Here is a 17,212-nt window from a genome sequence, read left to right on the forward strand (position 1 = left end):
CTGGGAGAAGGTAACAACAAAGCAAACATAACATCCAGTCAGAGAGAGTAAGACTGCTCAGAAAACGGGGGGGGGGGGGGGGGGGGGAGCGAGGGGGTGAGGTGGAGAGAGAAAAATCAAGGGTTATTTGAAGTTACAGAAGTCAGTGTTCATGCCGCTGGGGTGGAAGCTGCCCAGGCAAAATAAGAGGTGCTGTTCCTTTAATTTGCACTCGGCCTCTGACAATGGAGATGACTCGGGGCAGAAAGGTCAGTATTAGAAGGGGGGTTAGTGTTTAGCATCCGGGAGATCAGGTAGTTTAGGCGGACTGAGCAGAGGAGTTCAGCGAAACGATCGCCGAGCCTGCGCTTGGTCTCAATAATATAGGAATCTAAACCTGGAAGAGCGGATACAGTGGATGGTTGGAGGAGGTGCAAGTGAACCTCTACCTCACCTGAAAAGACTGTTGGGGCCCTTGGATGGAGTAGAGGGGGGAGGTACAGGGACAGGTGTAGCATCTCCTGCAGTTGCTGGGGAAAGTACCGAGAGAGGGGGTGGTTTTGGTGGGAAGGGACAAGTTGACCAGGGAACAGCTATGGTCTCTGCTCCTGGGTAGGCGTAGGTTTAAGGTGGGAGGGGAAAGATTTAAAAGGGACCTGGGGCTCTTCCAGAATAGTGGCAGTGAATAGATGTGGTCACATGATGGATCAAATGAGGGGTGAAGATAAGGGAGGGAAGCCATGTATCCTGAAGTTTGTACTGCCTTGTGATTTAAGCAGGGGTTACCTATCTAAGAAAAGGAGGGAGTAATGCCTTGCTGTGGCAACTGTAACCTGCCAGCTGAGCATGGCTATGATAGACATGGACAAAGATAATCATGAAGAATCACAATGTTCCCCTTTTTGATTTCTGCCTGGCGGATATTGCATTATACGCCAAACCAGTCTGGAGCCTCTCCATTCCAGTGCCCTGCATTGTGTATTATCTGACTGCTGCACGTCCATAATCAGGTGTCCGAGAAAGAACTACCAGGAGCCTTGACATCGAAATCCTGGAAAGGGGGGGGGGGGGGGGGGAAGAGAGATGGCGTCTTATTACCGATTGTCTGCTACAGCAGAATAAGGGGGCGAATATGTACATTACTATTTGAAAAACTCATTAAACATACCCTACACATTAAACAAAGTACACAATACCTTGGGACAGTTGCAGAGACCCGAGTTCGATCCTGACCTCTATGTGACTGCCTGGAACGTGTGGCCAGGACCGGTGATGGATACAGGTACGATAATGGCATTTCGGAGACGTGGATAAGTACATGGCTATACAAGGAACGGAAGTATATGGTTTATGTGTAGGCAGATCAAAGTTTGCCTTGGCATTATGGGGTGATGGGCCTGTGCTGCACTGTTCTAAATGAAGCCACAAAGAGAAAAATAAGTCATGCAGAAACAGCCTAAAAGATACAGTACTGGATGTGTTCAGAACTGCACAGAATTCCGCACAGTATTAAATACCGTGAATTACAGCATCGCATACCTCACTTGTTAAATAAACAAAGCAATGTGATGATGCTGTCTCAAAACTCTAGACGATTACATAAAATGTTATTTTGGATTTGAAAATATAATTTTCATGAAGTTTTTCTCAGAACTGGCAATGAGAAAGAGTCATACAACTTGGAAACATCCCAACTCATCCATGCTGATCAAGATGCCCGATCAGAATTAGTCCTGTTTGGCCCACATCCCTAAAACCTTTCCATCCACATGTTTTTTAAATGTTATCGTACCTGCCTCAGCCACTTCCTCTGGCAGCCCATTCCATTTGCCCACAACCATCTGTGTGAAAATGTTACCCCTCGGGTTCATATCAAATCTTTCCCTTCACACTTAAACTTATGCCCTCCAGTTCTTTTTCCCATACCCTGAGGAAAAGCCTCTGCATTCTATCCTATCCCCCTCATGGTTTTTATAAGATCATCCCTCGGCCTCCTGTGCTCCAACGAGTGAAGTCCTCGGCTCCACAACCTCTCCCAAAAGCTCAGGCCCTCGAGTCCTGGCAACATCCTCGTAAGTCTCTGCACTGTTTCCAGCTTAATGGCATCTTCCCTATAGCAGGATGACCAAAACTGAACATAATACTTCCAGGTGCGGACTCACCAGTATCTTGTACAACTGTTACAATGTCCCAGCTTCTGTACTCAATACCCTGACTGATGAAGGCCAACATGCCAAAAGCATTCTTCACCGCCCCATCTACCTGAGACACCACTTTCAGGAAACTGCTTGTATTCCTGGATTCCTCTGCTTTACAATGTTTCCCCGGGACCCCACCATTCACTGCAAAGTTCCTGCCCTGGTTTGACTTCTCAAAATGAAACACCTTACACTTACTAGAATTAAATTCTATTTGCCATTCCTTAGCCCAGCTGATCTAGATCACACTGTAATTCTTGAAACCAATCTTCACTGTCTACATGGGCCTGTTTCCATGCAGGATTTTTCTATTCCATAGAGGCATATGAGCCACCCTCCAGTCATCTGGCACCTCATCCATGTCCAACAATGATTCATATATATCAGCCAGCAATTTCCTCTCTAGCTTCCCACAGTTAGCTGGAATATATCTGATCAGGCCTGGGAGATTTATCTACCTTCATTATGTCTTAGAACACTAAACATCTCCTCGATTGAAATACAGATCATTCTCAAGGCATCTCCATTGACTGATCCAAGTTTCTGTGCCTTCATGTTTTTCTCCACTGTGAAAGCAGAGGAGAAACAGTCATTAAGGACCTTGCTGACCTTCTGTGGCTCAACACATAGATGACCACTTGGTTTCCGAGGGATCCTATTCTCGAGAGTTATTCCTTTCCTCTTAATGTATTTTAAAAATTTCTGTGAATTCTCCTTCATCTTATCTGCCATCTAAACAAAAAACTTACCAATCAAGTCATGCATTCTCATCCAAATGGTTGATTATAGTTGATAAATAGCAATGGGCCGATGTGATCTAGCCTTTCAGAGCAGCAAACCATGCAGGACCTTATTGAAAAGCCATGCTGATCAATATAGACAATGTCTCTCAACATGCCCTCATCAACTTTCTTGTTTTTTTTCAATCAAAGTTGCGAGACATGGTTTCCCATGAACAAAGCCATAAAGACTATCCCCAATCAACAGCTGTCTTTTCAAATGAACATTAATCCCTCAGAATCCTCTCCAGTAACTTTACCACAAATATTGGGGATTTTGGTCTATAATTCCCAGGTTTTTCTTAGCAGCAGTTCTTAAAATAAGTAATGGGTAAAACATTACATTAATGGCCAGAACCACCTCATGCTCCCTTTTTGCCCTTCTTCAGTACACTCCTCAGTCCCCTAAACTACTCCAGGGATACGCTTGACCCTAGCTACCTATTGCTAAAATTGTGGTGCCACTGGGAGTAAACATCGTGCCTTTTTCTTACGGAGTGTCAGTTGGGTGAGGGTAAAGATTGGTGATAATGTGCGAGCTCATCACGTTGACAGATTCTCCTGCAGCCAACAAATTGATTTGTGACTTTAAAATATTCATTCTGCCTGTGGCTGGGAGCTCAGACACACACAGTGATCCTCAAATACTAACTCAGAATTGTTGGTTTTTGTGTTGGCTTTGACACTCCCCACAGGGTTAGATACATTCTGACACACAGGGTTTGTTGGTTGAGAAAGTGGTCCGATACAGTTAAGCTTCTCTCATGCCTTGCCTTGTTGCCCCTTGCCTGGATGGCTTTAGTTTTAGTTTAGCTTATTGTCACGTGTACCGAAGTATGGTGAACATATTTTTTTTTGCCTGCTATCCAGGCAGCAGAAAGACAATACATAATTACAATCAGCCGTCCACAGTGTAATGATGCTGGTGAATATGTCCCGTTGATGGTTTCAAGCCACAACTTCAGCCTGGTCGTAGTTATACAGCGTGGAAACAGGCCCTGTGGCCCAATTTGCCCATGCCCCATGTACGTTAGTCCCACCTGCCCACATTCAGTGTTTAACTTCAATGGTTCAATGGTGCTTTATTGTGACACATACCGAGGTACAGGGAAGTTCTTCTTTGCATACAGTTCAATGAAGCTATTACTATACATAAGCACATCTTAGATTCAGTACGAGTGTATCGGAATAGTTCACTGAGACAGTGTACAAGAGTCATCAGGTTTGTGCAATTTTCAAGTCCAAGTTGTAAGTGCATAGTTAATAACCTGGCCATAAAGTCTGGTTGTCATGCAGATTTGGCCTCCTCCACTGCTGCATTGTCGCTGCAGGTCTTGTCCTGTCCGCATGCAGATTAAAGATAGTCCGAGGGTCTCCAATGAGGTAGATCGCAGCTCAGGCCCACTCTAGTTGATGATAGGATGGTTCAGTTCCCTGATAACAGCTGGGAAGAAACTGTCCCTGAATCTGGATCTGTGTGTTTTCACACTTCTGTACCTCTTGCCTGATGGGAGAGGGGAGAAGAGGGAGTGACCGGGGTGAGACTCGTCCTTGATTATGTTGGTGGCTTGCTGAGACAACGTAAAGTGTAGATGCAGTCAATGGAAGGCGAGGTTCATTTGTGTGATGGTCTGGCTCCGTCCAAAATTCTGTGCAATTTCTTGATGTCTTGGATGGAACTGCTCCAAAACCATGCTGTGATGACCCGCGACCCCCGCACATTAACACTATCCTGCACACACTAAGGACAATTTACACTTATGCAAAGCCAAATTACCTACAAGCCTGTATGTCTTTGGAGTGTGGGGGGAAACCGAAGATCTCAGAGAAAATCTACGTGGTCATACTGTAAGATTTGAGAAGTTTTCCCTCATTCTGCAAACAACAAAAACCAAAGAGCTGCAGTTTGGACATTTTACACGGGAGACTGGGGCTGATAGCGGAGAAAGGCTGCGGTCAGTTTACCAAGGGATGTCACAATCCGTGGGTCCTAAAATGGCCGCGGGACCTCGTGACCAGCCACAAAAGCAAAAACCTTACAGCCCAGTCTCTAGGTTTCTGCAAAGCCACGGCCAGAACAATGGATGGATATTGGCCATGCAGAAACCTGCGAAACCAGGTCGAAGTCCAGACACCGGGGCACTGACATCAGCATACTCACAATGCCCCAAGCCGACCTACACAGTTAATCTCGTTAAGGGGGCACAATAGCCCATAGAAACCTACCTGGCAGGTGATGGGAAACCAGTTAAACCCATCACCTCTCAACGAGAAACAGATTAACAGACCGTCTAGCCATCACCGGTACCCCCGGACATAACGCAGAACAGAGAGAAAACTCAAATACCCATCTTTGAAACAAAGAGATCCCGAGATCTGGCGGGAGATAGGACGGGTCAGAATTAGTATAACTGGCCACGACTTTTGGGTTTTAAACTCATGCAAGACAGAAGTCAGAGGACGCAACAAACGGCACGGAGAACGGAGACTCACCGAGAAGAACGGAAGGAAGAAACTTATGGAACAAGCACGACCCTCACGGAGAACAGCGGAGAAGCAGCACGAACAGCCAGTAACCCCAGTAATAGCCCCATGGTGAGCATGTACCCCGATCCTGCACATCCTGGACATAGTTTAGTGTAGAGGGGAGGGTGGTTTAATTAATGTGGGTGTATAAGTAAATATGTGTTGGCCAATTTTGCGATGTGTAGTACGTTCCCCATCTTACAGTCGTGTATATGTCTTGTAGAACTGTACGTTTTAGAATTCAGAGTAAAAAGTATTCATGTATATGTCTTGTAGAACTGTACGTTTTATGATTCATAGTCAAAAGTATTCATGTATATGTCTTGTAGAACTGTGCGTTTTATGATTCATAGTCAAAAGTATTCATGTAATTCGGTATGTGTCTTATAGATATGTCTTATAGAACTGTGAAGAGCATTCATGTACAATAGTCCCAAGCGCTCAATAAAAGCCTTTTCCATTAAAACCCTGGTCTTCAAATCTGGTCTGGTTAAGTTTTTCTGCACTATCAACGCTCCTGCATCTAAGTCCAGTGTCTAGAACCGTAGGGGGTGAGTGGGTCGAACCACTCACGGGGAACCAGTGTGCACGGCCTGGTCAAGGGATCAGAGCAAGGCACGGGGACCTTAGGTCGGGCGAAAGCTCGGCGCAGAAAACCCCTTGCAGATAATGGCGACCACGAAGGGACACTGGCAGCAGGATGATAGTGTGCCGGAAAAAGATTTGAAAACTAGGGACGTAATGGACGAGCGCATTGCGGACTATGTGTTTAGCAAGGTGAATATCACCAAACAATGGATGTGCGTTTTATTAGAGGACAAGCGCCCGCTGGATGCAGCGATCCGGTGGACGGCCAGCAAAGCCCACAAGAAAGCTGTGGAAAAGGCGGTCTGGCTGACCTGCTACAAAAAGCAGGTCCAGCTCTTGGACCGCGTGGTTGTGGCACAGGCAGCCCAGATTAGGGAACTCCTTGAGGAGGTAGAGGAGAAGGCTGCGGGTGGGAACCAGTTGATAGAGGCTCTGGACTCTTTAAACAAGGAGCGCCGGGTCGTGACCAACCGCCACGAAGCCAGGGTAGAGCTGATGGAGTGTCAGATCACTGAGGCTATGCTCAGTGAGGGCAAGCTCAGGGAGCAGTGCGCTTCCCTGAGCCGCCAGCTGGAGACCCAGGAAGAGAACCTCAAGGGGGTTAGGGCAGCCTATAAAATGGTTTTGGAGGACAGGTCGGAAGGGGCCGACCACGAGACCTGCCTGCAGGAGATAGAGGGTAGCGGAGTGCTTTAAATAAAGCAAGCGGGCTGGTCTATCTAATGAACCCCCCAGCGAGCCAGTCGCTGGCGGTTGCGAAGGTCCCGGTTCCGGTCCCCAGAAAGACCGTGGTGGCTTCGGCCCCCAGACTCCACAATTCCCCTAGCTACGAGGCATCCTGGAAAAGGGGTAGTGTAGGGGAGAGAGAGAGAGAGGAGCTCCCGGTCGAGGACTCGGCACCGGCACCCATGTGCCCGGTCCTGGAAACCAGACGGGGACCCACCTCGCTGAATGGGGACGCCGGACCCATTCAGAGCGAGATCGTGGTGTCCCACAGCTCCCAGCAGTTAAGAGCTATGATCGGGCATGTTGCAAAATTGTCCGAATCAGGGGACCCTTCGCTGCATTTCAGAGAGATAGAGCAAACCGCCGCAATCAACGGTTGCGACGAGGGAGAACGGGCAAAATTGTTGCTGTTCTCCCTGGACAGCTCGATCCTCCAATGCCTCTCAGATGAGAGTAAAAGAGGGACCAGGACCTACGATCTCCTACGGGACGAGGTCCTAGAAGTTTTGGGGATGGGCGATGAGGGTCCATTTGCCCGATTGGGGAAGACCCTCCAGATGGAGGGAGAACCCCCAAAGGTTTTTGCGGCGCGACTGTGGTCAGTATACCAGAGCAGTTGCCCACACGTCCCCGCGCGGGATGACCTGGTCGGGAATGGGAGAGCCCAGTGGCTCCGATGTTTGGTGTCAAACAGCCTGGCGGCCATCAGGGAGCAGGCGAAAGCCTGGTTTGATCCCACAAATAGTACGGAGGAGGCGGTTTTGGACCGTCTCACGGTAGGGTATAGGAACACCCGGGGTACGTCTACCCGACTCGTAAAAGGGAAGGTGCACGTGGCGGAGGCTACTGCACCGGCCCAAAAGGAGTGGCGACAGGAGGGTAACCCTACCGCACAGTCCAAGTGTTTCAGGTGCGGTAAGGTGGGGCACTGGCGGAAGGATTGCAGGGCCCACACCAAGGAAGATAGGGTTGGCACCACCCTGCGCGCCGATGTCCCAGTTAAGCCTGAGATTATCGAAACGATGATCGAGGTAATGCGGTCCCTCATGGCCACACAGGGGAAGGTGGCAGTCGCTACCGGCTCCCCGGGTGCGGGGGGGGGGGGGCACTGGACATTCCCCAATGACATCAGCCGGCACAGCCCGCCTATCTGTGTCCTCTCCGCTGCGATGCGCGGAAGAGGCCGCTTGTGGAGATGGTAGTGGAGAGGCAAAGGGGCAATTATCTGTTAGACACGGGGGCTTCATGCACCGTGGTCCACACAGAGGAACACTTTGACTCTCCCCTGTCCACGGCGGTCCCTTTCGCACTGGCGGGGTTCACAGGGAAGGAACAGGCTGGCGCGCGTTCCATCCCACTGTCCATTCATTTGGGAGCACTCCGCACCACATGGGAGTGTATCCGGATGAAATGGACAGCAGGGGGTGGGAAGGGGATTAGGGGAAAAGAGGGGAAAGGGACTCTGTGCACCATGAAGCCGCCCGAGGGTTACGACCTCGAGCGCATGGTGGCGGAGGTCCCGGCCGAACTGCAAGAGTGTGTGGGGAACAACCTGAACGCGTTTGCGACCCACAAACACGATTGTGGTAGGGTGGGTAGTTATAAGCCGGGAGCACAGGGGTCAAGCACAGGGGCCAGCCCTGTGAGTGGGGACTCACAGCCAAGGATGAGGCAGGTCACGCAGACAGGCAAGGTTGCCTGCGTGAGGGGGGAGGACATTCTCCAGGAATGGAGAGTCTTGCGTTTTGGGTGGGATTCAGACGAGGAAGGGCCTGATCAGCTCGACCAGGGGCTGGATCCCATTACGGAGGAGGAGTCGTCGGAGGGGGACTACAGTAACGTCCTCGACTCAAGCACCAGGAAGGCGGGGGTAGCGGGCGGAGGCTCACCACCTGTAGGTACAGGCAGGGTGAGGCCGGATGCCGCGGGTATACCCAGCACCAAGGGGGCAGAGCTGGATGAGGCGGGGCCAGGGTCGGCAGCTGCGGGGGGTACCCGAGCTGCGACACGGCAGGAACTGGTCCTCAGCCAGGCTGTCCAGGGGGCAGTGCCTAAGGTGACTCTCCGTAGGTCTAGCAGGGAACCTCAACTTAGAAAGTTTTGGCCAGAGGTCAATCACGCCCCGAGGTACGGGAGCCAAGTGAGGAGGAGGGAGTTATCGCTTCAGAGGAGATTTAGCCCCCGACAGGCAGCGACAGGCTGCGGAGGATCAAAGGTGGGAGACAGCGTGGTGCAGCCGCAGGAGACGAACCGCTGCAGCCCTGACTGGGATTAGCTGAGCCGCCCGGGGAAGGCGGCGCTGTATTATATTTTAGAATAGATAAGGATAAGTATTTTAGATAAGGATAAGTATTTTAGATAAGTTTGTGGGGAGAGTTTAGATAAAGTTGATGCGTCCAGGATGTGTGGGTGTGGGGTGCAGGCTGGGGGGTCAAGAGACCCGCCCGCAGAGGTGTTAACAAAGCCAAGCGCTCCCCAAGAGGCTGGCTATACCATATTTTATCTGTTTTCTGGAGTGGAAGGAGGCACTCGTATGGTGGATCGTTGCCACGGCGATCAGATGTGGGTGGGCCTATCGGGGCCGCACCAAGGACATCATCGTCTACGGCTGCACCGGGGACACGGCTCCCATCGCGACCGATGGGACTGGAAGGAGAGAAGCGGAGGAGACCACAGTTCACTTCCATGAAGGCCGGTGGCTGGGATCGAACTCTTCAGAGTATTCCAGCGCCTCAGGTTTTGTTTATCGGGACACTTCGTTATTGTGCCCGAGAGTCAAGATCATCGCCCAAAGGATAAGCGCCACCGTTGGCAAAAGGATCTGCCTGGTATGCACGGGGAAGGTCCCCGCGAGCAGGCGGTGGTGGCTGAGGAAAACGAGCGGGACAATGGCCAACTCCACTGTTGAGTGGGAGAGACTTGACAACAACACTCACAGAACTATTTCTGTGACTAAAGAACAGTTGAGTGTGTGTTGGGACAAATGGTGGGAACCGGATGAGGGGATTTATATGTGTATGTGGGGTTCGAGGTATCGCTGCCCCACGGGCAACAGCATATTTTTCCAGAGACAGTGGCAGGATGACGGCAAGGGGATGAGGTGGGATGTTAGCTCACGGGCTTGTGGGGCCCCCTTTTCCCCGATCCCGGTAAACGCCACTGAACTCAAAATTGTATAAAGAGTGATTGTGTTGAAGGAATGTACAAAATGTATCGTTTTGCTGTTGTGTTGTTTTCATGTCCTACATTAAAGCTGACACCAGTAGGAGGATAGCGGAGGCATCGGCCTGGGACAAGGTGTGAGTGTATAGGTAGACATGAAATGTAAATATTTGTAATATAGTTTTGCCCGGGACACGGACAGTATAGGTCAGCCTAAAAGATGGGGACTGTACGTTCGCAATGGAGCACTAGTTAGTTAAAACCTCAGGGGTCTGGATGTGGAGAATCGGGAAAACATTGCTCAACCACATTATTTAATTGATTCGATAAGCTGGGGTTATGCAAATCAACAGGAGGGACTGTAAGATTTGAGAAGTTTTCCCTCATTCTGCAAACAACACCAAACCAAAGAGCTGCAGTTTGGACATTTTAAACGGGAGACGGGCTGATAGCGGAGAAAGGCTGCGGTCAGTTTACCAAGGGATGTCACAATCCGTGGATCCTAAAATGGCCGCGGGACCTCGTGACCAGCCACAAAAGCAAAAACCTTACAGCCCAGTCTCTAGGTTTCTGCAAAGCCACGGCCAGAACAATGGATGGATATTGGCCATGCAGAAACCTGTGAAACCAGGTCGAAGTCCAGACACTGGGGCGCTGACATCAGCATATTCACAATGCCCCAAGCCGACCTACACAGTTAATCTCGTTAAGGGGGCACAATAGCCCATAGAAACCTACCTGGCAGGTGATGGGAAACCAGTTAAACCCATCACCTCTCAACGAGAAACAGATTAACAGACCGTCTAGCCATCACCGGTACCCCCGGACATAACGCAGAACAGAGAGAAAACTCAAATACCCATCTTTGAAACAAAGAGATCCCGAGATCTGGCGGGAGATAGGACGGGTCAGAATTAGTATAACTGGCCACGACTTTTGGGTTTTAAACTCATGCAAGTCAAACGGACGCAACTCATGCAAGACAGAAGTCAGAGGTCACGCACGCTGCCCTCGGGACGGCTGCTACGGAGAGGAGACGGTGGCCCACCTCTTCAAAGAGTGTGGATTTGCCAAGAGAGTCTGGAGAGGTCTGCAGGGGTCCCTGTCACGATTCATTCCGAGCAGCTCCGTCACAGAGGACTCTGCTCTACGGACTGTTCCCAGGGACGCATTCCGAGACTGACATCGAGTGCTGCTGGAAGGTCATCAACTCGGTGAAAGACGCTCTTTGGTCTGCCCGATCTTTGTTGACCTCCCAGCGGAGCGAGCTGTCCGTCAAGGAATGTTGCCGACTGGCCCACTGCAGACTGCAGGAGTACGTGCTGAGGGACGCACTGAAGCTTGGTGCAGCCAACGCTAAGGCCCTGTGGGGGAGGACCACAGTCTAGGGTCCTTCCGCTGCTGGACATGGGGGGCAGGGTGTGGTGGAGAGAGACGCCCCTCCAAATAAGGGATACTGGGTAAATGTATGTAAATTTGGAAGTAAATGCCTGTATTGAATGTGTAACCTCCGGAAATGTCGGATGGGTTTGTTTTAAAAAAGATGTTTTGTAAATGATATTTATTACTTGAATAAAGTATTTTTTGATATTAAAAAAAAAAGAAGTCAGAGGTCATCAGGTGTGAGGTGCTCTCGGGGCTGCTGTACTTGGCGCAAGTGTGGCCCGTCCCTCCCTCCTAAGCCAAGGGGATCACCCGGGCCGTCTTCCGCTTCATCTGGGGGTCGGCGATGGACCGGGTGCGACGAGCCAAAATGCACAAGTCGGCAGACAATGGGGGTAAAAGCGTGCCCAACGTCGCCCTCATTCTGATGGCCACCTTCGTGTGTGGCTGCATCAGGGGGAGCATAGAGCCAAAGCACGTGGGCACCAAATGCCACTACCTGCTGAGGTTCTACCTGTCCCCGGTGTTGCGAAGGATGGGCCTGGCGCAGATGCCACGCAATGTGCCAGTCAGCTGGACATTGCCGAACCATCTGTCGTTCGTGGAAAGGTTCTTCCGGACCAACACCTTTGACCACAAGTCCATCGGGCAGTGGTCAGCACGGAACGTCCTGCAGGCACTGCAGGGGAATCACTCCATGGATCCTGTGGCGTGGTTCCCAGAGCAGACTGCCCAGCTTGTCTGGCAAAATGCCTCATCGCCAGAACTAACCAACAAGCACCAAGACCTGGCTTGGCTGGCGGTGAGGGGAGCCCTCTCAGCCAGATCCTTCCTGCACCGCCGGAACCTCACTACCAGCGCACGCTGCCTCCGGGACGGCTGCTACGGAGAGGAGATGGTGGCCCACCTCTTCACAGAGTGTGGATTTGCCAAGAGAGTCTGGAGGGGTCTGCAGGGGTCCCTGTCACGATTCATTCCGAGCAGCTCCGTCACAGAGGACTCTGTGATCTACGGACTGTTCCCAGGGACACATTCGGAGACTGACATCGAGTGCTGCTGGAAGGTCATCAATTCGGTGAAAGACGCTCTTTGGTCTGCCCGAGCTTTGTTGGCCTCCCAGCGGAGCGAGCTGTCCGTCAAGGAATGTTGCCGACTGGCCCACTGCAGACTGCAGGAGTACGTGCTGAGGGACGCACTGAAGCTTGGTGCAGCCAACGCTAAGGCCCTGTGGGGGAGGAGCACAGTCTAGGGTCCTTCCGCTGCTGGACATGGGGGGCAGGGTGTGGTGGAGAGAGACGCCCCTCCAAATAAGGGATACTGGGTAAATGTATGTAAATGTCTAAATGAATGCCTGTATCGAATGTAACCTCCTGAAATGTCGGATGGGCTTGTTTAAAAATATGTTTTGTAAATGATATTTATTATTTGAATAAAGTATTTTTTTGATATAAAAAAAAAAAAAGAAGTCAGAGGACGCAACAAACGGCACGGAGAACGGAGACTCACCGAGAAGAACGGAAGGAAGAAACTCACGGAACAAGCACGACCCTCACGGAGAACAGCGGAGAAGCAGCACGAACAGCCAGTAACCCCAGTAATAGCCCCATGGTGAGCATGTACCCCGATCCTGCACATCCTGGACATAGTTTAGTGTAGAGGGGAGGGTGGTTTAATTAACGTGGGTGTATAAGTAAATATGTGTTGGCCAATTTTGCGATGTGTCGTACGTTCCCCATCTTAGTCGTGTATATGTCTTGTAGAGCTGTACGTTTTATGATTCATAGTCAAAAGTATTCATGTATATGTCTTGTAGAACTGTGCGTTTTATGATTCATAGTCAAAAGTATTCATGTAATTCGGTATGTGTCTTATAGATATGTCTTATAGAACTGTGAAGAGCATTCATGTACAATAGTCCCAAGCGCTCAATAAAAGCCTTTTCCATTAAAACCCTGGTCTTCAAATCTGGTCTGGTTGAGTTTTTCTGCACTATCAACGCTCCTGCATCTAAGTCCAGTGTCTAGAACCGTAGGGGGTGAGTGGGTCGAACCACTCATGGGGAACCAGTGTGCGCGGCCTGGTCAAGGGATCAGAGCAAGGCACGGGGACCTTAGGTCGGGCGAAAGCTCGGCGCAGAAAACCCCTTACAATACGGACAACATACAAACTCCGTTCAGACAGCACCCGTGGTCAGGATTGAACCCGGGGCTCTGGCGCTGCAAGCACGTTTACTGCTGCTCCACCGTGCCACCCTAGGTCTAGGTATAAGTGATAATGTTTCAGAAATATCCTGTAATTCTTCACCACCGCAGTCTTTCGAGTACTTACATCATCTTTGATTGTAAATCCTGTAATTGTTCAGACAAGTGAAGCATTTTTCCCAGCCAAGAGAATCCAGAATGGCTTTGGAACATACATTCAATGATAAGGTTAGACATGGATATCACTATCTTAACAATGTCTGAAATGCAGCATTATTGCACAGAATGTACTGATATCACTGTTTATTCAAGCATATACTTTCTTTGTTGGTTGTCCTGCTGGAGTCTGATTAATTAGATGAGGTGTTAGAATTCCATGTCTTGTTGGCAGAGAGTTTACTCAGCAGACAGACCCAGAGTATAAAGGTTGATCCTACACTGGATTAAAGATCAATGGCAAATGTACACTCTTGATGGTCTTTATAAACACAAAAGGCAAAAAACAACAGCAACTGCACTTCGAGTTCCTTCGTACTTGTTGTCAGTGTACACTACAATTAATAAACTTTTAATCTATCATGAATTAGAATAACTTCCACCTTATAACGCAGAACAATAACTGCTTTCATTACTACAACATCCGAGATATCTGTCATGCTCAGGCATAAATAAGTAGCTTGAGACACACAGTATTCTTAAACTAAAGTTTAGGTTTATTATGTAGGAAAATAACTGCAGATGCTGGTACAAATCGAAGGTATCACAAAAAGCTGGAGTAACTCAGCGGGTCAGGCAGCATCTCAGGAGAGAAGGAATGGGTGACGTTTCGGGTCGAGACCCTTCTTCAGATTTAGGTTTATTATAGTCACGTTTCCCAAGGTACAATGAAAAGCTTAGTTTTACATTCTATTCAATAAGATCAGATAATACTAAACATCAATTTGGGGTTGGCACGGTGGCGCGGCAGTAGAGTTGCTTCCTCAGCGCCACAGACCCGGGTTCGATCCTGACAAAGGGTGCTGTCTGTACGGAGCTTGTATGTTCTCCATGTGACCGCGTGGGTTTTTTCCCAGGTTTCCTCCCACACTCCAAAGCCATACAGGCTTGTTGTTTACAATTAGGTGCATCTAATTGGCTTCAATAAAATTGTAAATTTTCCTAGTGTGTAACATGGTGCTAGTGTAAGGGGTGATCGCTGGTCGGCTGGGACCCAGTGGGACGAAGGGCCGTTTTCGCACTGAACTCTAAAGTAAATACAATCAAGTCCACTTCAGTCCAATAGGGGGAGCAAAGGGGATGATACAGAGTGCAGAATATAGTTTCCAGCATCAGTTCCATAGACAAAATGCAGTGTCTGCAATGAGGTGGAGGTGAATCGGATGGAAGGACCATTCAGAAGCCTGATAGCGGGGAAGAAGCTGTTCCTGAGTCTGATGGTAAACACTTTCAAACCTTTGTGCCATCTGCAGGACGGGAGCAGGGAGAAGGAGAAAAAGGAAACATGCAAACAATAACAATTACTACCATCATCTTCATTTTCTCTCTCCAACCTTCCCTCCTCCACCTGCATCTTTTCATATTCCTCCTGCTTGGTTTCCTGAAGGAAAAAACAAAGGAAGAAGACTGAACAGAACAGTGATGTACATTTAAGATGCATCCAAACATCCTGGTGCTGTGTAGCAGCACACGTACTGAGAACAGACTGCATTGCTGATCTCTACCAAGGGGACATGAACATTGGTAAAAAGGGAGATGAAGGACATTGAATAACCTTCTCATTATCCCATATTCTGAGGCTTGACGTGTGTGGAGGATTGAGGGGTGCCCGGATAGTGATAGGATAGCAAGTGAGGATTGTACGGATTGTGATGTAACAATTCAGATGTGTGAGTGAGATTGAGTCTGAAGAAGGGTCCCGACCCGAAACGTCACCAATCCATGTCTTTCAGCGATGCTGCCTGACCTGTTGTATTAATCCAGCATTTTGTTTTTTTTGTAAACCAACATCTGCAATTCCTAAACCAAGCAGATTGCAAGGTACAATATTTCAATAGACAATAGACAATAGACAATAGGTGCAGGAGTAGGCCATTCAGCCCTTCGAGCCAGCACCGCCATTCAATGCAATCATGGCTGATCACTCTCAATCAGTACCCCGTTCCTGCCTTCTCCCCATACCCCCTCACTCCGCTATCCTTAAGAGCTCTATCCAGCTCTCTCTTGAAAGGCATCCTGATGCCTTCATCAAAATCATTGATGTGGATCGAACAACTGAGATCCCAGCACCAACCCTGCAGCACACAAGTCAAAACCATTAATGACCCTTTCATTTCCCCCGCACAGTGGCTCAGCGGTAGGGTTACTGCCTTACAGCGCCAGAGACCCAGGTACGGGTGCTGTCTGTACGGAGTTTGTACGTTCTTCCTGTGCTCTGGTTTCCACCCACACTCCAAAGACTTGCAGGTTAGTTAGTTAATTGACCTCTGTAAATTGTAAATAGTCCCTAATGTGTAAGATAGTGCTAGTTTACGGGGTGATCGCTGGTTGGCGATGGACGTATTTCCATGCTAAATCTCTAAAGTCTAAACTCCCCCCATTTTTCCCTCCTCCCCTGCCCTGACCCCTGACTGACTTTGTACTCTTCTCCCCCCCACCTTCCATTCCCCCAAACTATTCACACCGTCGATTCTCAAGCTGCACAATTCGCAACTCTATAATCCTTTTGTTTCACGCCTTGCGTGTGTTCATCTCTGGCCTTAGACCAACCATCTGCCTATCTAAATCCCCCTTGCCTGTGTTCACCAATTACCTGCCATGCTTTGTCCTCTCCTCCTCCCCGACCCCCCCCCCCCCCCCCACATCCCTGCAATCAGTCTGAAGAAGGGTCCCAACCCAGAAACATCATCTATCCATGTTCTGCAGGGATGCTGCCTGCTCAGTTACTCCAACATTTTGCGTCTTTCTTTAATTTCCTCTCTGTTTTCTGTCCATTAATGAATTCTTAAGACACAACAGGATATTGCCCCCAGTATCACGTACTTTCATTTTGTTTAATATTCTCTCGTGTGGTGCCGTTTGTAGTCTACATACCAAAATCAACTGGTTCATCTGGTCTGCTAGATACAGCCTCAAAAATCTCAAAGATATTATTCAAACGTCGAGAATCCCCAGAATCCAGGCCATTCCCTTTTCATGCTGATATCATCAGGCAGAAGCAACAGACCCCCAAAGTCCCACATCACCCAGTTCAGTAACAGCTATATTCCTATAATCAACAGGGTTTTGAACCAACTTGCTCAACCCCCATCCTACCTCGGCACCGGAGCATCACAACAACTTCTTACATTACCATGGACTTTTTTCCAAATCAATAAACTGTCCTTGTTCCAAATGAAGCCTGGCACCGTTCCCCAAGTCTGCTACATCGATGACTGCATTGGAGCTGCCTCCTGCACCTGTGCATAATGTCAGGTTGTACCTTACCCAAGCAGTACTGTTCTTCCAGTCGATAGACACAAACTCAGTAACTCAGAGGGTCACGCACCATCTCTGGAGAAAAGGAATAAGTGATATTTTGGGTCGAGACCCTTCTTCAGACTGAGAGTTAGGGGAGAGTGAAACTAGAGGCATGAAAAGGTTCAGAACAAATCAGAGCTGGCACCAATGGCCA

General features: G+C 49.2%; 1 long non-coding RNA gene across 2 annotated transcripts in view; it reads right to left on the reverse strand.

Moving 5' to 3' along the window:
• Positions 1 to 14,259: 14,259 nt before the first annotated feature.
• The window catches only part of LOC144605507 (uncharacterized), a 37,177-nt gene continuing 34,224 nt past the window's right edge, over positions 14,260 to 17,212 (reverse strand). For both annotated transcript variants that reach the window (XR_013548860.1, XR_013548859.1), the window contains exon 3: positions 14,260 to 15,139. This is a non-coding gene — a long non-coding RNA (uncharacterized LOC144605507). The remainder of the gene's footprint in view (positions 15,140 to 17,212) is intronic.

The sequence above is a fragment of the Rhinoraja longicauda genome, chromosome 24 (assembly GCF_053455715.1).
Source record: "Rhinoraja longicauda isolate Sanriku21f chromosome 24, sRhiLon1.1, whole genome shotgun sequence".
Taxonomy (NCBI): domain Eukaryota; kingdom Metazoa; phylum Chordata; class Chondrichthyes; order Rajiformes; family Arhynchobatidae; genus Rhinoraja; species Rhinoraja longicauda.